Genomic DNA, 22,700 nt, shown 5'->3' on the forward strand with positions numbered 1-22,700 from the left:
TTATTTGTGCATAAACCTGCTTACTAGTGCTTTATTCATTATGACACTGAGACTTCACATGTGCATTTCATGTAGTACTCCAGTTCACATTTAAATGTTATTATGTAGGTTATATGGCAAAAGGATGTAGAAATATGTTCATATACAGATTTCACATGGAAAATGATACGTGCTGCAGTGGGACTCGAACCGGGAATGCCTGTTCATTGGTGGATGCTCTAACCACTACACTACTGCTGTGCTGCTTCATTTGCATATATATTCCTTGTTATCCTCTTCAGCCTTTTCAGCTGCTTTAACCGTAGCTAAGCGATGGGCAAACCCGTGCACCTAAGGTTAGCTATACTTCGGGTTTTGAAAAAAATAAATACAAGGGTTTTTTCATTTTATTTCAATGTACTGTTGCTGTTGAACACATGGGGACTGTTGGTGGGGATATGCAAACACCTATGAGCAGTCTCGCTCATTTATTTACACTTTCTTCTGTTCTGCTTTGTAGGGGCATGTTTATTCTGAGAGCTCTGCTCTCAGACACACCCCCTGCACTCGTCCACACTCAGTGTAGGATTTGGAGCTCAGGCAGCGCACCTTCATTAATATGCATGGCGCGCTGCCGTCCTCCTCTTAAACTGCCGCTTAGTCCTGCACAGCAGATTAGTAAATCCGGGGGTTATCGTACGCATTATTGAACCTCCTTGTCATTTTCCTTCCCCTTGTATATTTGAAGACATTTTCTTCTGTCTTAATGCCTGTCACTAATCTTTTCTCTAATCCTACCTTTGCCTTCTGGTGCAATTAATTGCTTTATCAGTAGCTTGCACACATCTTTTCCAAGTGTTAGGGTTTTTGATCCTTTTGTATTTGCATCTTTTTTCTTTTTTTCTCATATCGCTCCTTATCTTCTTAGAAAACAAAATCACATTTGTTTTTTCACCTTTTGCATCTATACCAAATTGCTTCTTTTTATGTTTTTTCTTCTGCCATTATGGTTTTTAACCATATTCTGTGATCAGTTTTATACTTCCCTTACTCCGTTTTGGCGTAATTCCCTATAATCCCAGGCCATGATGTATCAGAGCATTTCTGTTGCCTTCTTTATACCTAGTGGGAAGCACATTGTTACATAATTGTTATTACCCTGTGAATTTCTGACCAGAAGATCTTGCCTCTCATTCTCCTTAGAGAGATCAAGACTGGTGAGTCATCCTTTCCTGTTTCAGATGACAGTGTTTGTTTAAATTCCTTCAGACAGAGTATCTCAACCCAGTCTGTTTCTATCAGTCTTCATTTTTAAGATATTCCAATTCAGCTCTGAAAACTGAGGCCTGTCATGTTAACCACCCCCTTCTTTGCTCTACACTTTATTTCATTCTAGACTAACAGAACATTACTCACATTGAATTAGATGGTCTGTAGAGGATGTGTTCGTATCATTTTCTTATTTTACTCATGAAACCTTTATTTCATTGCAGCTTGTACCTGGTTCCATTCCTTCCCTCCTCTCTGTCCTCTTGTTGACTTCTACTCTTTTTTGCTTTTTCTATCTGTTTATGTTCTGTTACATCATCCATTTATTTTGCTAGGTTATGTGCCACCAAACCTCATTCCTTGTATACCCAGTCCTTTCTGAGCATCATGTAGCCTGATACCACAGTGTTCCATCCCCTCCTATTAATGCCTCATGTTTACATTATCTCAGATCCATCAACCTGATTTTACACAATTAATGTTTCCAGCTCAGCCATCTTATTCTTATGGTCCTGGCATTGATTAACATCACCCTGATGTAATTTATTTTATTTTGCTTTTCCTGTTCCAGCATTCTCTATTCCTTTCTGTTCTTTTTAAAAGGTGATCCCAAGGCCTTGGTAACCTCAGAAATTTTCCCAGTGGCTTTTTGTATTCTTTTTATCATTGATGACATTATTTTGTTGAATTATTTTTGTTCATCCTTTCTATATTCATAGCCCACTTGTCTAAGCCTTATTTGATGTTTCCTTTTTTCCTTTTTGTCATCTCCCTTCCACATGCTTCTAATTTGTTTGTTTTTCATGCTGCCATTTTAATGCTCTTGCCTGCACAGCTCATCTGTGTCACATTTACTTCTGTGCCCTTCCTATTCTCCTGTTACTATTTTCTTCTCCTTCCTCATTTTTCTTTGTTAATTATGTTGTGTCCTCTGCTGCTACCTCTTTTACTACTAGCAGCAACTCAGTTCTGCAGCTGAGTTTTACATTACTTAAACGGCTTTCCCATTCCCATTTCCATTAATGACTCAGCTTAAATGTACACTGATCCAAATATGCATTTCCAGCTCTAGTTTCAGGTGCAGTTAATCTTTTTAATTGTGTGAAGTATTAGAACCAAAATTACTTGTAGATATAATGTGCTTTTTCACAACATATGAGAGGGTTTGGATTTCTGCAGATCTAATTTAAATCACAATAGGTGTTACCTAGCTTAACAATCCTAAATTATTTGTTATAACACTGGTACAAAATATGCAATTATCATCAACTATCTTAATGATACTTTGTTACAACATTATATTAGTTAATAAATATATGGACACAGAGATGTGGTAACTCAGCTGCTGTTTATGCTTGAGGTACATTTTAATCCAGAGTGAACTCTTTTTTTTACCTTGACTACTTCTCTTACACCTATAACAAATTGATTTTAAACACTGTATGCCAGCACATTTTTTTTTAATTGGAAGAACAAGCTCTACCACTAGCAAACAAATATTATTTCCTATAAGACAGTGGTATAACTTCCTCTTTATTTATGACAGACTGTAATAAAGGTAGAGTAGTATACTGCATGCAAGTGCAAATAACTGATCTTTTTTTTGTATTTCAAAATAACATGTCTGCATTGCTCTTCAGTTTTAACAGACACGTTTAGATCTCACTTCTGACAAGACCAATATACATCTTACTGTTTGTTTCCTGCTTCAGTCCTGACAGCAGTACAGAAATATCCACCAGTGCCAGCACAGTCCCTGGCCACAGCTATGTCCCTTTGCTGTACAGCATTTATCATATCTGTGGCCTGGTGTTGGACCTGCTCATAGCTTCTTTCCTGTAGCCCTACATGATTTACTGATGCAACGAGGTCTGCCACAGTGCAGCATGTTGTTCCTGATTCTGGTGACTCCTCAACAGCAGGATGGCATGATGCAGTCTGTGGCCGTTAACTATACCTTCATTCTTGGCTGCAGAAAAAGGTGGTTTCCTCCATCTGTACATCGCTCCTGAAAGACAAGAAGAGGGGAACACATAACAGGACCACATACATTACTCCCCATTATATACACACCCTGCACATCCACATTTGCCAGCACTATCCTCCGCTAACTTCCACATCTTACCCCACCATCTATCACCACACTATGTATGTGGCTATCAGCAACATAGTGGCAAGACATCATGGGTTTCCCTCCTCATCCTGCCATTTCCTGCTACATGCTGCATGTTCTCTAAGGTGTTCAACTGCATCTTTTCTGTTGCACCTATTACTGCTTGTTTATAGCCTGTATACATTGCATGCAGTAATGTAAGCCTCCTACTTTTGTTTTAAGCACCTGGACTGTAGGCCCACCCCTTCAGTCTCCCTGGCCTTCCTCCCTCAGATTCTGACATATATGGCTGGACAATGTCCTACAGTTTCCCCTGCCAGTCTGGTTGATATGAGCATCTTGACACAGTGTAGCAACTGCCTCATGTACACAGACAGCCATCTACAAACACCCCCAAGGAACACAATTTGTGTGAGATGCAGTGACATTCGGAACTACAGTCCATGCTATCTCCCTCTCAAGCCCACATATCTGGCACCAAAAAAGGTTGTCAACACAATCTGTACACCTCACATACCACCCACACTTAGACAACACACACCCACGTATGCGGAGGTCCTCAACATAAACATCCCCAAACAAAGGAGACCTCCGAGGCAAAAATATATGTAAAATCCACCTCATTCCACACCACATACCACGCATAGCCACACAGCTGTGTCCCACAACCACTGAGGTGTCACCATAAATCAAGCATATTAGTCATAGGGGATTCCATTGTGAGACACATGGATGTGCCTCTCACCAGGCTGTATATGGGGAAGGTCACGGTTACTTGTCTATCAGGTGTCAGAATTTTCCATAAAAAAATATGCACTGCTGTCTCTCAACAACAGGTACTTTTATGAGTCTGTCATAGTCTATGATGATGGGCCTGACCTGAGACATACCATCCCTGGATTATATGAAGTGAGACATGTTTGACCCCACTGATTATGTGTCCCATGCAGGTATGTCCCTAGCCTTAAGCAGCATTCTTCCATCACTCAGAATGATGGTGCAATACAATCAGGAAATGATTGATCTTAACAATTGGCTTGGTTTCTGGTGCCATTCAAGGGGGATCCAGTACCTGACAGCCTGGAATGATATGATCAACAGACCACAATGCTTTGCCAAAGATGGCCTTCATCTGTCTCACCTGGCCATCAGGCTGCTGGCCATGGTTCTTGCCACCCCCATAGTGCCTTTATTAGGAAAAGTGATGACATTAACACTACCAACATAAAACTGTCAACAAATCACAATTGAAGGCCATGCTGCTAAACACTAGGAGTCTAAACATGAATCTGCACTCATTGCAAGCATTCTTAACCCTGGAAAATGCTGACATCTGTGCAGTCACAGACACATGGCTCAAAGCTGCAGAGAGCACCCCAGCCTTACATGGTCACCCATCCTATCATACAATCAGACCCCAAGGTGTGGGCAGTAAAGCCAAGGGATGTGGGGGTTTCACTATATATGGAAGACACACACCTCCAGGCTGGTCAAACAGAAAGATACACAGGAGACACTCCAGGTGCAGTTAACCATTGCCAAGACCCCTATTCAAATCAAAGCTAGCTACTGGCCCCCACATGTGACCAGGACGCCCATTCTGCCTATATGGACCTGTTCAACTCTATCAGGATTTGACTCCGTACTCTGATCCTGGGTGATTTTAACTAGCCAAACATAGACTGGAAGAACTACTCATGCCAGCACACAAATGCCCAGAGATTCATGGAATTTGGTAATGCAAACACCTTGGAACAGCTAGTTGCTACCCCTACATGAGGTGAAGATCTCCTGGAGTTGATATTAAACAACATGGGTAACCACTGCAGCATCCCTAAAGTATCATCCCCTGTAGTAAAACCAACGATAAAGCGGTCATGTTTGCAGTCACAATCTCCCACAATACCCATTTAGCTGGAGTCAGGCATACAAATATCTCCAAAGGTGATTACAGCCTCCTGAGGGATGGTATAAACAGCTTCACAGCCCCTGCCCCCTCTGTAGGAACTGGCACCTATATCCACAAATACACCAAAGCACTATATGTACATTTGCATCGATGCATGGAGTCAGGTATACCAGACAGGACTACATTATCATCTGCAAAGATAAGTAAACCTGTCTGGTGGACATTGTGCAATAAATATACTCTATAACAGGAGTTAAATATTGCTGTCCAAGACCAAGAAGGAGCAGGTGCCCGATTTGAAGCAATGTCTCCTTAGCCTGAACAAGTAAATAAGAGCACTACTGAAATCCTGCAAAGCAAATTCTAAGCTCACATTGGTGACATCCACTACAAATAGTCATATCTCCTTCACATATGTCTGCATCCTCAAAGAAAGCACCCAGATCTGCTCAGAAGTGGTGGTCAAGGACATCAGATATACAAGTGTTGTAGGTATAGCACACTCGTTGCCTGACAGAGTCAGTGGAAGCTTCAGCCCCTGTCCCCCCCCCCATCAGTACATCAGGACATCCTCAGTATCTGCCCCCTTTCCCTTAGATCAAGGGAACAGGTCATTAATGACATCTCAAAGACATGGAATACAGCCTCAATGGGACCTAATCACATTGCAGAATTCATTCTACATTACCTCAAGTATAAACCTGCAGCACCATTAGGCACTGTATTCAACCAAAGCCTGAATACTGCCTTTGTCCCAGCTGAGTGGAGGACACCCACTGTCATCCCTTTACATTAAGGTGGAGCGTCCACCAATCCAGCACATTATAGACCCACAAGCCTAACTTGCCTGATCTGCAAGGCTATGGAACAGATTATCATGAACCTCATTAACAAGGAAATTGGCAACCTCCACACACTCGACCACATACAGTTTGGCTTTGTCAAGGGGGGATCATGTCTGTTACATTTGGTTGACTTCTTTGACACAGACACCAAAGCCATGGATGACAGGGAGACAGTGCACACTGCCTACCTTGACCTGGCCAAAGACTTTGAAAGTATTCCCCACTTGGCCATAATAGGTATATGCTCTCAGCTAGGCATCAATCCATATGTTACCAGATGGGTAGCACACTGGCGCACTGACAGCACTCACCTAGTCAATATAGGGGAAGCCATCTCAAGCGGCAGCCCCGTAACTAGCTGCATAACCCAGTGTTCTGTCTTGGGCCCTCTGTTATGTGTGATTTACTCTTCTGAGTTGCAGGATACAACCATTGGGCTATGGTCGACCAAATTTTGCAGTAGACTGGATGCTTGGTGCTGTCACCAAATCCTCTAGTGGTATGGACATCCACCAAGAGGGTCTCATGCAGACACATGAGTGGTGCCAGACACATGGTCTCAGGCAGTATACCACAAAATGCAGTGTCATCCCCTTTGGGATCATATTACTAACAATGTCCTAAGCATGTAATCAGTCATGAGGGATTTGGGCACACAGGTTGATGGCACCATGACGTTTGAACACCATGTTGCTTCCGTTGCAAGGAAAGCCTTCTACAATGGCTCACCTCATACATAAGGCTATCTCATCCAGGGACATGGAGGTCATAACATCCCTGTATTCCTCCCTAATAAGGTCCATTATTGAATATAATGCCCCTTTTGTCATGTACCTCGCAAAGCACATGCAGCAGCTGGGGATACCACAGAGGTTCCTTACCAGGCAATACCAGGGCCTCAAACATCTACCATACACAGATTGGCTAAAAGCCCTATCCCTCTACCCAGTTTCATAATGACTTCTCAGGGGAGAACTCTGTTTGGCATACAAGGTGATCATGGACTCCACCTTGATGGGAATGCTGTACATGCGCAAGTCAAGCTCCACTCAAGTAACCTGCACACATGCCCTCAACCTGGTCTGTGACATCAACAGGACTTGTTGGCAGGTCAGATGTATCTCCCAGACAATCACACAGCTGTGGAGTGCACACCCCATCCACATCAGGCAGAGTACCTCTTTACCCATTTTTAAATGAAACCTGGATAACGGGATTGTAAACAGGACATGCACCATTGGGATACCACCTGTGTCCCTGTTGGACTGAGGCATTGGGTGCTGACTTGCATAAACATGGGTTAAACTCTGGGCTAAGCTTATGAGGGCCTCAGAGCCAATAGCCTAGTAACCCCCTATGATCCTAGGTATACCAGTTATGGCCCTGTGTGCTGTGATGGACTGTGTTGTTATGTCTCCACACCCATCACTGCTATCTACTGTGATGTGTCCCCTATGGGCGATGTCCCAGTTCCATGTCCTACAGACATTTGACAAATAGGTGAGTGGTAATACAAGTGAATGGGGACAGTCCAGCAACATCTGTGTGACCCAATGCCAGACAACACTGCAAATGTGCTGTAGGGTATCCTCTCTGTAGGTGTCCAACATGTGCAGTACACATATGTTTCCAGGATGTGTACATGTGCCTGATATATGTAGACCCTCTGCCAGACAAATGTGGATGTCTGGCAGACAGTTGGAAAATACGTAATGGTTGTTCCCAGACTGTGGAGAATCTGGCTGTGACACACCATACCCCTCAGAAAGTAGTTAAGGTACATTAATATCTGGTATTATATTCATTCCCTTACATTGTATGCTTGTTATGTACACTATGTTGCTGATGCTGGGCCTATGTCCCCCAATTACTATTGGTTAAAACTTTCTGTCCTGCTTTAGGGGGTCAACAGGTATTCTAGCCATAGCTCTCAAGCAATGACATACAGGTGTGGAGTACACAGTGACATAGCCAGAGTACATCAGGAGCAGTTAGGGACACTAGGGCAATGTTTGAACTATGCCTGTGTGATATTCACAGACTGGGAGGAGCTGACTGACAGTACATCATGTGATATGCCAGCTGTGTCCGCCAGTACTTACTGTCACTATTGTCTAAAAGTAGCATTCATACATGAGCCGACCATTGCTGGAGGGACTCAGAGGGCCAGAGCTGTGATGTATGTCAGAGCAGACAGAGCCAAAAAGGAAGCATGTAGGTGCTGGACAGCTGCCTAACAGCAACATGTTATTCCTAGATATGTACCACAGACATACCATTGTAATCCCTATTTCCCATAACTGCATTCTCCCATCTGTGTCTCATTACATGGGGAGTTCTATTACATAGTTGGTATGGTGCTGTACTCCTTTTTGTGCAGAAAATCTTGTAATATTATGCTTATAATATTGCAGTCTATCTACGTAAAGAAAGTCACTGACATGTTTACCATAGGCAGCCTTTTGTAGGTAATGCTCATGAACAGGTGATTGCCTGTGCACCAATCTGTGGCTCGCACCTGCTAATTGCATCCAGAACAGCTGCATTGCATTTTAATTAGCCAATGGCATGGCACCACAGTGCTATGTTTAAGGCCTTCATCTAGGCCTTGGCCCTTTTCCTGGTCTGTGAGATAGACATTATTGAGGTGTGGGGACTTCAGCATCACAGGGGGTAGGTAAAATATATTCTACTCTCTGGATTTATGTGGTATGTCCACAGTTTTACATGCTATGTTTGGCCATTGTGAACAGACTTTCTGATTATGTGGCAGTTTACTGTCTAACCGTGTGAGTTGAGTTCAGTAGGGAACAGACAGATGTGAGTGTCATACATCATTTGCATTAGAATATGCAAGCTGCTGCAGTAGCTGCTGGTCTATCAGCTGTGTATGTTTGTAGGGGAAGACTGTGACACATGTCCCTGTCACTTGACCACCCCACCCCTTTATGTATGGGTGTTGTGTGGATCCCATGTTCTAGGTGGTTGGGAGGTATGGTAGGTCTGTAGCAGGTAGCTCAACATACTGCCACATATGTTGCAGGCTGCAGCTGCTGCATTCTGCCCAGGAGTCATACTGGGGATTGTGAACATATTGGGGGACAGCAAGCTGTATATGTCAGTGAGGGAGCAGTGTCAGCTCTGTTGTCACAGCATAGCCAGGTTGAGGGTACCCATAACAGTCTAGGTGAGGCATGTGCTTCTGGTAATTATGTTATGTAATAGTGCCATCCAGAGAGTGGTAGGCAACATTTAGGATGCCTATACATATTTGTGAAGTGTGTCTCAACCTACAGGCCTTTGACATGCTAATATGGGTGCCAATGACTGCAGTAGCAGCAACCAGTTCTGCTTAAAATTGTACAGCTCGGTCATTTATTTGTTGCTTTGACAAGCATATACTTGACATGCAACAGACTGTAATGGAAGCCAGGATTGTGGGTGGCAAAATGTAAAGCATGCTAGGAATGTAACAGATTGAGCTACTAAGTCAATACTATGGCAGGTGTATTTGCAAGACATATGTGCATGCATACAATCTGTTGCACAGGATTCGCATGACCATGTTTGTTCACATGGGTATGATGTGCAACACTGAACTGTCTGTCATGCTTTTTTAATCTCAGTCTGTGCTGACTTGCCAGTACTTCAGCACACAGAACAGGTTTTGTGATAACCATGCCAAAAGTAGGTAGCACAACTGTGGCCATTCTGCAATAGTCTGTGCAGTTGTCAGTTCTACCTGATACCCTGGGCCTCACATGCATCCATCAACATTTATTTGGCTGTGCACTGGTTTGGTGTCTGCATCACAGTCCCAAGTACACTGTAATTTTTCCCGTTATATGTACAAGCAGTGTGTCACTGACAATCAGGATATTTTTATGGAAACACCTGCTACACTTCAGAGCTGAGTGGCCTAGTGGACTAATGCACTATGCTGTAATTGACAGGATCCCAGGTACAATACTTGGCAAGGGTGATTATTTTGCTGATGAGCCTACCAGTGTCAGAAACACAGAAGAAGATTAAAGCAGTTTTAAGGGGGTATCCATGGGTTTGCTCGACACGCCACGATGTGGTGCGCCACATAGCTCCCCTTAAACCCATGCTAATTTTAAAAAAAGAAAAGAAAAAGGGGGTGATAGGAAAGTGGTGAAATGGGGCAAGCAAGGGGATAAAAAATACTGAAAAGCAGGTAGGGATGTGGAGAACAGGTGTAGGAAAAGACCATAGCTCTCCATTTCTTCTACAGCGACAGCTATGCAGGTTGCAGACAATTTGGAGCCCCTGAAGGCATCATAAATGTGTTGATTCATGCATGTAATGATTAAAGTGTGTCCAGTGGACACAGGCGTGAAATGGAGAGCTATGTATGGAGTGATTTTTTTTGTGGGACAGATGCCCATTTTTTTTTTTAAAAGAGAGAGTGGAATGTTAGGGAAAGGATATAGTTAAGTGTGGGGAGATAAGTTGGGCAGGAAAGGTAGCATTTGAAAACAGACAAGACAGCATACAGGGGTGGTGTATGACACTTGAGGGGGTAAACACCTTGGACGGGGAGGATGTTGTGGAATAAGAGAGCCATGTGCCCCCAGACGGCAGCAGTGAGACTGAGGTCCCTACCCATGGGTAGTCATGAGTGCTCCTTCATAGTCCCAAAGGTGACTGTGTTGAGGCTGGGTGCTGGGGCCTGCCTGCCCCTCCAGGTTGGCCAGTCTGCCCTCAATCTGACACAGGTGATCGTCAAACCCATGGTGCATGATCCTATACACATCTCTGGTAGCTGTCACTGGGTGACAACTCCCTCTCTGTGCCCAGTCCTGGGGGGATGGGCCCCATCTCCTGAGGCAGTTCCACCCATATGCGGTGCAGGAACAGCAGTGGGGGAAGCACCAGTCTGTGTCCCAAATGTGCTGGGACCCAATGCCATGGCTGGCTGAGGTAGGTTAGGCAGATTGCCAGGAAACAGCTTACACAGTTGAGCTATGGTGTTGAGGTTTTTCACAGTGTATAGGTTAATAATGAACAGAACATTTAAACATTAGTTATAATAACATGCCAGGATGTTGCAAATAACCCAGTAAGATAACATTGCATAGCATATGGAACAGAACAATAAGTGGGATAGAGTGTTATACAAGACTGCATTGACACTTGAACACACATGCATGAGATTCATGCTTGACAGAGATAGTAGGCAAACTGTGCATTAATACATGGAATGCAGGTGTCAACAATTAACCCCTAGTAGGTGGAAATGTGTGTGATGTGTATAGACCATATTGGAGTGCTGGTTTGCCTACCTGACTCATATACAGTTGCAGATGGTATATTTGCAGTCTACAGCTATTAACAGTTTCATACTTGCCTGCAGCAGCGTAAATAAGTTCAGGAATGCATATAACTGAAATGCAATGGTTAACACAAGCAATCCTGAGATACACACTATTATATCTTAGCCATTCCTGTTCTAGTTTCAGATCTCAGTGCAGAACAAATATCATAATGCATTATATCTTGTAGTACAGCTCCACATCTACACTTTAGCAAAACAGTCTTTATCAGCCAACCTTCAGTCACTTCATGGTTTTATTCCCATGTTTACTTCACAGCACTTGTAATACTCAATTTCTAGACCAACAGCTGAAAATACACACATTTTGCACAACATAGCTCTATTAGGGATGGCATCATGCAGTAATTGGTATACATCTAACAGTCTTTATTGATGAACATTTCAGATAATGCAGGTGTTGCAAGACAGCTGTAATTCCACAATTACTGCAGTAGTAACTTTATTTCCTTAACATTATGAATGCAGTTGAACTTTATTTCCTTAACATTATGAATGCAGTAGAACTTTATTTCCTTAACATTATGAATGTAGTAGAAATGTTTATATCCTTAACATTATTAATGCAGTAGTAACTTTATTTCCTTAACATTAGCAGGTTTCATGCTTTCATCTTTATTGAACTGTACCAGCCATTACTCACTTATATCAGTCCAGGTCTATGCAGTCCACTCAAAACAGAATATACATACTGGCAGTTATTACTGTACTCTTTCTTGTGTATACGACTATAGATTGCAAGGTGCATCTGTACTCCCAACACTCATGTCGCAACCTTGCCAGGTGCCCTGCATGGGCCTCCTGGTTGTGAGCTGTCTCCTCTGCAGGTGTGGAGAGAGAAACGCACCATTATGTGTACCTGTCTATCACACATACATATTAGTTATTGGTAAAACAATGCCAATAATACTCACTAACTTGTGGGGCATTGTCATCCCAGGCATCTTAGATCTAAGTGGCCAAGAGATTCCCCTTCCTATGCTTCAGGTCATCAAAATGGTGATGCAACTGCTCACCTGTGCGGGGGATATCAGTTTCACTGGTGAGGTCACATGCCAGCTGGTCTCAGGCCTCCAATTTGTATTTTGACCCCTGGTACTGGCTCTGCAGCAGCTGGATGTCATGTTTTTTTACAAGAAGTCTAACCATAACCCTGGACTCCAGAATGCCCCACCAAGGTGCCCAGAAGCACGCACCCTCTTCAACTCCTGCCATAGTTCCTGCATGGGTCAAAAGCCAACAGGTTCTGGATGTATTTCTACCTGTTCAACTTAAATACGGCTGTTTTGCTGCCCTTTGCCACCATTGGGCCATTTTTAAAAATATGGATATTTGCTTAGCACTGTGCAAACCTGCTGAGCTCAGCTAAGCAAGGCTTAAACTGGCAATACTGAGCAATATTTAGTGGTGTGCAAACCAGCTTAGCTGGGCTGAGCAGTGCATAAATGGGCATTGCTTAGCAGGCCTTTGCACTGCTTAGCAATGTGCAATCCAACTAAGTACTGCTAAAGCATTCCCAGTTTAAGCACTGCTTGGCTAAGCTTAGCTTTGCTTAGCGGAGCTTAGCTGAGTGCAGCACTGCAGGATTTAATAACATATTTCATAATTGTGTGTACTTGCAAAATGACTGTTTAATAAAATGTCTGTGTACATCTCATAAATGTATATTTGTAAAATAATATTAATAACCTGTCTGTGTTATCACACAATATTTCATCAGGATTTAAAATAATTATCAGAATGTATATTTTAATAACCTGTCTGTGCATTCGAACCCTGCACCTACGGCTGTCACTCTAACCATTCAGCTACTTAGCCATATAAAATACTGTTATACTTTTCCATTTATCTCTCCACTACTTTTAAGCACCGCTGAGCATCATGGTGAGCCATGCAAATGTGCTCAGTTATGCTTAAACTTGACCTTTACTTTCATAATTAAATGTATCAGGTTTCTATTTTTAGATGTCTGGCATGTGTCCACAGCTAAGAGCCATGCCACACTGAGCAAACACACACAAAAAAAAAATTAAACTTTTTTATTACATTGCCATACACTAAATATCCATCAATTTCAGAGTGTGTTACTCATCTCTGGATACTGTAACACCCCCCTAAGTGATTCTGCAACCATGTTACATGGCTCTCTCTCATTAATATGCAAGGCGTGCTGCCTAGGGGGAGCTGCAGACATGGCCATGGTACCTTCCATGTAATCCTTCCACTATTCCTACACGGATTTTATTAAATCCCCAGGTATGTGTATAAACAGGAATTAATTAATGAATGCTGCTTACTTGACCATTAAAAGCAAAGAGGTCTCTCTCAGAAAAAAGTATGATATAATTTCCTCGGCAATAATGCAATAGACATGTCAGCTGACTGCAGAATATGAATAACTTGTGAAGACAATCAACTAAAACATATCTGTGAAATTTGTGTAATCACTCTGCACACACAAGAAAAGAATGATAGAGCTAGGTATGCAAAATCTTAAGAATAAATTGTTTCCTACTGTATTTGTATAATGACTTTCTCATCTGTGCATATGGTTCCATCTCTTGAACTCGCTCATCTGACTTGGTCAGCTATGCAGGTTGTAACATGGCACTAATGATTCTTGTCATCATCTAAATTCAATTTGCTTAGACAAGTTTCAAGTTGTATGATCAAGGGCTAAATTTTGTAGTATGCAAATGAATTTTATTAGGAAAGATTTCTAGACGTTAAAAAGTCGGCTTCACAAATAATAGAACTCTACTGACCATTCCAAATGGTTGAAGCAATATAGAGGGAGTGCCTAGTGAAAAAAAATAAGTGTGGGTATTCATGACAAAAAATCCACAAACCATCTAAAAAAAGCTTTCTGAATGCTGACTTGTTTAAATTCAACTAACTGCAACGTAACAATACAAACAGCATATATACAGCAGTTTTCACTGGTCCACTTGTACTGCTGTCATTGAGGACATGAGTTAGCCTCTATCCAAGACAGAGCTGAAGCCCAGTTTGTCTCCATCAATAGTGAGTAAGAGATCACAGCCTGACAGCAGACTATTCAGACAAGACTTCCAGATTCCAGAATGATGCTGTTACTTTTATCTTATGCTCAGCACTGGCATTGCTTCTACAATACAATGCCTTCTCAGAACCTTTTGTAACAGTTTGTGGCACTTCAGTGTCTGCTAATGTTCTCAAAGACGCTTTGAGGGTACAAGGCCCTTTGTTCTGTGGTAGAATGTCCTTATGTTTGGTAACATTCAATAAGGGTGGTATTATGGATGTTGTGGTGGTCTGCAGCATTGCCTGCAAAAAAAAAAAAAAAAAATTGCCACGTAGGTGGAAGGAACCTGTCTACAATGGCTCTCTGGGAGAGTTTTTGCTTGTGACTACTCCTGTGAGAAGATTGCATCTCAACCCTGTCTCAGTGTGGGTTTATCCAGGAGCTCAGTTTTTATCCTGCATCACAAATACATGCTGCAGGTGAACTGAGATTCTTCCAATTTATCTGTAGGTTAACCACGCAGTGTGTGTGTGGTGTGTGTGTGTGTGTGTGTGTGTGTGTGTGTGTGTGTGTGTGTGTGTGTGTGTGTGTGTGTATGAAAAATTAATACCACAGTTTTTTCCTTGTGGATCCATATTGCATTTATGCCAGATACATAACTCTTCTGGGTAGTGGTAAAAAAAAAGAAAAACAGTTAATAAATCTTTTTAAAATAATGCATAAAAGAAAGCGGTCATTATGAATATGTTTTTGAGAATGTAATAAGATGGCAGCCTTTAAAAATTACCTAAAGATTACCAGTTGTAACAAAGCAAATGATTCTAGTGAACTAGGATATAGGAGCTGTATTGCTTAGAAATAGTAAGACCTTCCTAAGTTTAATGTCATTGGCTATAAAAATATTAACAAAAAAAAGCATTTACTAGGAAATGGAAATGAAAATTTGTAAATGAAGTATTGAACATTGTATAGGAAATATAAAAACTGGAGATGGAATCTTTAGAAAAGGGAAAAAGAAAATTTCCAAGAAATAAATGGAATCTATGGGAACAATACATGTAAGATAATGTTCAGGAGGAGGAGGAGTGAGGTTTAAATAAAGGCAGGAACTGAGCAATTTGTGTAATGCTGGAGAGAATGAAAATTGCTAAAAATAAAATCTATGTATACTGCATGAAGATAGCAATGGGAAATGATACAATCATTTTTTTCTTTTATATTAATATATTTGTACTGACGTGGGCCAGATGACAAAAGCTATTTGCGGACAGTGCAGCATGGTGAAGGAAGACTTCAGCACACCAGCTGTGGATACGATTTCAGAAGTCACACTGAAAGCAGTCTGAGTACTTAGCTATTCAGCATAGCATAATTAAGGATTCTGATCATGGCCATCAGATTCCAAAATACATTATGTATGCTTAATGCAATTTAAATGCAACAAACTGCAATGACAACACTGTTTTCAAAATCCTCGGTGTATGCTATACGGCATCTAAAGGAAGAGAAGCTACTACTATGGATTTTGTCATATTCTATAATAATAATGCCAAAAATGTACAGCAAGGTGGATGACTATGTACATTTTCCATCTACCTCTATGGAGCAGAAAACTGTAATAAAGCAGTTCTATAACCTGGCAAACTTCTCACATGTACTTGGTGAAATTAATTGCACCCATATTCCTATCAAGACCCCTGCTGATCCAGAAGCAGACAGTTGCATTAATAGAAAGGGCTGTCCATTCCTGAGCTGCCATTTCATGTGTGCAGCAGATGGCAGCATAACAAACATCATGTCAACACACCCTAGAAGTTTGTATGATGCTGCCATATGGAGGGAAAGTGGTCTAAGGGCCATATCCTAACACAGTGAAATACCTGAGGGACTTCTACTAGGTAAGTACAGGATCACAGCTAGGATGTAAGCTAAGGACATCCCTCCAAACTCCCCACAACAGATGAATATGGTTATCCACTTGAGGCATGGCTAATGACCCCATATAGAACACCATCAAACCCTGCTAGGATGCCTACAATAGAGCACATGCAACAATGAGAAATACCATTGAAAGATAGATTCAGATGTCTGGATGCATCTGGTGGTGCACTGCAATACACACATGAGAAGGCAACATTGATGATAACGGTGTGTTCAATGCTACATAACATGCTGACAAGAACACACGGTGGTCATCCAGCTGCAGGTGCGGATGAACTACCCCAAGAACCCCAGAAGTCTGAAGATGACATCCCACAGGTATCAGAGGAGGAGCAGGAGGACATGGGGGGGCAGAAAATACAGGCTTGGTCGATGGAGAGTGCGGCCACAAGTGCAGACCTAGGCAACATGGCAGCATCTGACACACACAAAACATTGGTGTTCAGGTGTTGCCCCACCACAGCAGCACATATTGCATCCAATAGCAATCAGCCAGTAGATGTACACACTGAGCATCAGACAGAAAATCTAGTCATAACATATATCAGTATGAAATCAAAATATGAAAGATGAATATTGGTGGCAAAGGATAGTGGACTACATAGATGGTGGTATAGAAAGTCTTTGAACATGTCAAGAACAAATGCAGGTTTTGTAAAACAGAATTGGAAAAAATTGCATATCTTGATGCTGGGTGTGATATTCTAATACCAGAAGGCCTGTATACTGAAAGGCATAATAATGTGGCAAAACTGTTGCACTGAGGATTATGCAGACATTATAATATTGAAGTAGCCGAGAAGCATTGGAAACATGAGCCACAAAGCTTTATAGAATGTGATGAAGTTTATATCACATGGGCTCATCCAATACCAACAGTTTAAAAAACAGACGCGAGCAAACCAGATATAGTAGTTCACGAAAAGAAAACAAGATTAGCATTGATCATTGAAATTGCTACACCCAGTGAATGCAGTGTCTTGAGTACAGAGAGACACACAGTCATAAAATGCCAGGATTTGCAGGCAGAAATGAGGGCAATGTGGAAGAAGGATACCCAGACATTTCCAATTGTAGTAAGATTAATGGGTTTCATAAAAATAATTTACAGTCATATTTAGATATGATACCAATACATGTAACTCCATATGACTTCCAGAAGGAGTTAGATCTAGGTACATTGGAGGTACTTGTGAAGAGCCTTTTGGCTACCATCAAAGATTGAAACAATACTAATTTCCTGAACTTTAGTCATACTTTGACTTAGGAATGAGCTCATTCCCATCATGGTATTAGAAACCCAAAATACTAGAAATTAAAATGAGAAAACATGCACAAATCTATCACAACAGAGATCATCAACTCATGGCAGAAATGACACAGGTTTGCATATAGATTCATACTGGTGGTATTTTTGTATGGCAGACAATAAGGAACACACATCTGTGCAACACATTCCTATCTGTCCACTATAAAAAGATGCAAACAGGTAAACAACTCAGGACATAATGCAGAACTGTTGTTAATATCACAAGCCAAATATAGCACTACAAAGGATGGATAAAGCAATGTAACAAATGAAGTCACCTATGTTTAGTAAAACTGTCAGACTACCTTGGCAACAGACTTGACAATGAACACAGAGCGATGACATTGTCAAAGTTCTGCACAGTTATCATCATCACCATAGAGTGAGAATGACACTGTTGGACAGGGTGGATCAACTGTCAGTGTTTCTCTAATGCAGTCTAGGGGACCCACACTGATGACTCACTCTGCAGTCTGGTCTGCCTCTACCACATATGGAAACACTTGGCCCAAGTTGTTCCACAGAGGAGACTGATAGGGTGATGCCAGCATGTGGAGGTGAAAGAGCGTGACTGTGACTTGACTGTCTGGTTGTGACTGTCAGGTCCATATTAGATGGGCCAGCAGTGGATGTGTGTGCATGCTGGAGCATAGTCATTGATGCCAAATGGGCAATGGCTGTTCTGCTGAGCAGTGGCCTCCCTCTCCTATGTGGCAATTGGTTAATTTCAGTCATGGCATGTAGAACCCTGCTTGTACCATGACACTGCTGTAGCACTGAGGCCTAGGATTCTACAGACTGTACCACAGATAACATACTTTAACTCTGTGCAGCCAATGATGCCATTACCTTACCGTGCATGTGCTCCTGTTCTTCATGCGGCACACCCAGTTGGTGTGCAACATGATCTTTGGCATGGGCAAGTGCATGGATGTTAGATCCATGATGTCACTGGGAACATTAATTTGCCTGTAGGAGTAGGCAGACAGCCTCTGACACATGCCCATGCACATCGGCTGCATTCCTACATGCACTGCGATGGGCAGTATCAACATGATGTGGGAACTGTCAACATTGGCAGAAGTCTCAACATAGGTCTATTGTCCGCAAGCCTCATCCTGTCCACCATCTGGTGTCCCCACATTGTCAGAATGGCTGAACAAGTTTTCTTCCATATGTGAGGATTTTGCTGCATCCACATGACTGTCACTATCTGTGCCAGAATCACCATGTCAATATTCTGTGTGCCAGGGACATGCTTCCATACTGAGACACAGCAGGTCCCACATCATGATCAATGGACAGGCTAATGGAGGATAAAGGCAGTCGATATAATAAAAGAAGAGACAGATGACACAGGTCAGGAGAATGAGCTTGTATCACAAGTTGTATATCATTAAAGATATATGACACATATGTTACAGATAATAATGACTTGCTATTAGGTCTTGTCTATGTGTGGGTCACGGAATCTGAATAACAGGGAGTTGACAATTATGTTACATATCCAACATAAATGACATATGTGAGGAATAAAACCATAACACATACCTGACAAGTCCTCGTGGGAAGATGGCACAGTAGGATAGGATGAACTGCAACTTTTATAAGGAAACAAATTCAGCATTCTTAATGACATCATTGCTATCATGGCCATTTGACCAATATTAAAAAATACAGTGGGTATTACATAGACATATCACTAGTCTGTACACTTGATGATGATGCAGTCTGGCAAAGGAATGGGTAGAAGGGCACAGAATGAATGTAGGACAGCAGCAGGAGTAAGAGCAGTGAGATGTATGAAAGATAGATAATAGCAAACAACTGACAAACTCCCAATGTTGAGAGCTTGTGTGTTGCCCTGCAGATTGTGCATTGGTAAAGTAAAGAGAAAGACAACACAGTTAAATATGCAGATAGTGGAATAGTGACATAATGACATATATGATACAGTAACAGTGACTGAGGATACTCACATGATGTACAGTGCACCTATTGGCCAGATGTCTCTGTGTAGAAAAACAACATTAATGTCATGTAACACAGATATGCCACACATTGCTGCAACCTATTAACCTGTCGTGGTAACATACCTGGCCTGTCTGTGCTCCCAGTGGATATACCTGTAGTGTATAATGTTAGGAAAATATCAATGTGACAATAAACAACAGTGGCATGACATGAGGCTGAGGCAATAGTAGGCAGTGGTCACAATAACTTTGTGTGGAGACACTCACTTGCCATTTCATGGTGTTGAGCAGAATTAGGTGAACTGTGAACATTACGACAGCATTACACATGTTGGTTGCACTGTTCTGTCTGTACTGCAGTTGTATGGTCACATGTCATTATACTTACATTGATCATCACCACCCTGTGTGGATCTCTGTGCATGATTCAATTCTGCTGCTGATAAAACAAAAATGGCAATACAGGAATAAGCATGCAACAGCAATATGCACTGATTTACTCTCTCTCTCTCTCTCTCTCTCTCTATATATATATATATATATATATATATACACACACACACACACACACACACACACACACACACACACACACACACACACCCATGTTATGTAAAGTAACATATACATGTGCATCCTGGAGCACCTGTTTCTAGTCTACTTCTGTGTATGTGTCACTACCAACTTGCCATATGCAGGGATGCAAGGAATATTGTAATCTCATTGGAAGTCAATGATGAGCACCACTAGTGGCATCTTCAATCTCTCATACCATCATAACCTTTTGGCTGCAAAGAGGACCATATTAGAGCAGCATCAACAACAGACCTTACACAGGATGTATTGTGACCACCCACTGCACTAATCCTGTTGGCAAGGTCATCCTAGACTTAATTTTTCCTTACTGTATTCCCTGCCTATCCTTGGAGTCTCTGTTGCTGCAGAACACCTATTATAATCTTGTTTTCCTGTGGGGAGAAATTGTCACCCCTAGTGCTGTTTGCCATCTGAAGGATAATGATATGCACGTGTTCATATTCATGTGGTGGCCTACTTATGGAGATAATTATGTGGACAGCTTATACCACTGCAAACATGATGTATTCCTGCACAATGCAAAATTCTATGAAATACTCACTTTGACATATTGTAATGTGACATATAAAAACATACAATAATGCCTGCATACTTCACATGTGTAAGAGCAACATAACTTGTAATATCTGCAGAGGCTGTCTGTGGGATTCAGACCACTTACAGTAGATATCCATGGAATGAAGGTCCACACACAACAACATCATGCCACAGGAGCCACCGTCTGTGTAGATTTCACATTAACATAAATGCATGTGTACAACAGAAATGTTTGATGGCTATGGCTGTAACACTATTACAGCCTAAACAGGCAAGTAGTCAAACACAATCTGCCATATGGCATGTCACACAGGATGATCTCAGAGCAACACAATTCTTACTGAGCAGTGAATGCTATCCACATCAGCACAAAGTATCTGTAAATTATCCGTTGAACAACTTACAGAAAGTATCAGAAAACATCAGTATGCATAAGCAGGCCACAGATAGTATGGATCCTGTTCATATTCGTCCAGCAGTTCTAAGACTTGTTTTAAGAATCATCACTGAATAAATATCCATAACAGCTGAAGGAATACATAGTACTTAGTGACATATGGATACTGTTAGGATCAGTAGGTTTCTGTACCTACAGCACAGAGTGTATGGAGTCACCGACAAGATATTCGGATAATCTATAGATCCGACTTTATGTGCTATTCACTTTTACTATATACATCTATCTGTACAACTGATATGTAAGATTACTCCATGTTCTTGATGAAGATGACAACACCTGTATGCATACGGGTAAATCACACATCACTCCAGTAAGTTACAAATATTTCTCCTAATGCATACATTTTTCATAAATCCATAAAACTAAAGAGATACATTTGAGAATGAGTAATGTTAACACAGGTGCATAATGAGCTAATATTCCCCAAAACAGAAGCGCTAGCAGGTGTCAATATAGCTATGACTCATTCGTGAAAGTAAGAGTAGCTATGTGGAGACATATTTTAAATGTGCTTTGCACCATGTATAATTAACAAAGTTTGTTAAAATTCCAGGCTTTTTAATTTCATTTGTGCATTTCTGCATAATTTCTCAAAATGTGGTGCATTAATCAATAGCTTGGTGCAACAGGAAGGTGCTCCAAGCAAATACCCAATGGGTATCGTTAAATGGTATCATATGTAGCATGTGCTTATTATCTTCCAATGATCTGGTAACATTGCATAAGTGCCACTTTTAAATATTGATTTTGATACATTTTCAGATCAGACTATTGCTACCTGCAAAGTAAGTGGGATCTCAGTGAACAATTTTCATATCTGAATACTTTTCCTTTCGGATTATCAAAATTATCAAGATAGCTACTTCCAGGAGGCTTTGACATGCCCAGGTGCCCAGTTGGACTGAGGAGGAGACCATCTAGATGCTGACCATCTATGCTGGAATGGTACATCACATGACAGCCAGGCCGTGAAACATAGCAATGATTGACATTTGGAACCGGGTAGTGAGGGATCGTCAATGATGTAAGGGGATCTACTGGACTGGAGTGCAGGTTCAACACTGATACAAGGACTTACATTGGAAGGACACATAGGAGCTTCATTGGAGGATCGCTGAGGTACATTGATAGTCAGTAGATACTTGCAGTAAGTGTTATAACAGTATGTATTGCTGGGCATTCCTAAGGAATTTAGAGATATAGCTGTGTCTCTAATTTAACAGCTAGATGTCTTTTAAAACCATTAATTAGCTGTTCTGACACTTAGCTCATCTAGATAATTAATTAGACATGGTGGCTGTTCTCCATATAAGTATGGTTTCTATTCCCATGGTGTTTATTTATTTAATAATGTTTATAATGTATATATTGCACATTGTAGATTACATCTGTTTTCCAACATATAATA

At 41.4% G+C, this 22,700-nt stretch overlaps 1 pseudogene; it reads right to left on the bottom strand.

Annotated features, from left to right (window-relative positions):
• LOC122797234 overlaps positions 1 to 18,726 on the bottom strand; it is a 38,318-nt pseudogene extending 19,592 nt beyond the window's left edge.
• Between the last annotated feature and the right edge of the window lie 3,974 nt (positions 18,727 to 22,700).

The sequence above is a fragment of the Protopterus annectens genome, chromosome 3.part0, assembly GCF_019279795.1.
Source record: "Protopterus annectens isolate FY-2018-M chromosome 3.part0, PAN1.0, whole genome shotgun sequence".
In the NCBI taxonomy this organism is placed as follows: domain Eukaryota; kingdom Metazoa; phylum Chordata; order Ceratodontiformes; family Protopteridae; genus Protopterus; species Protopterus annectens.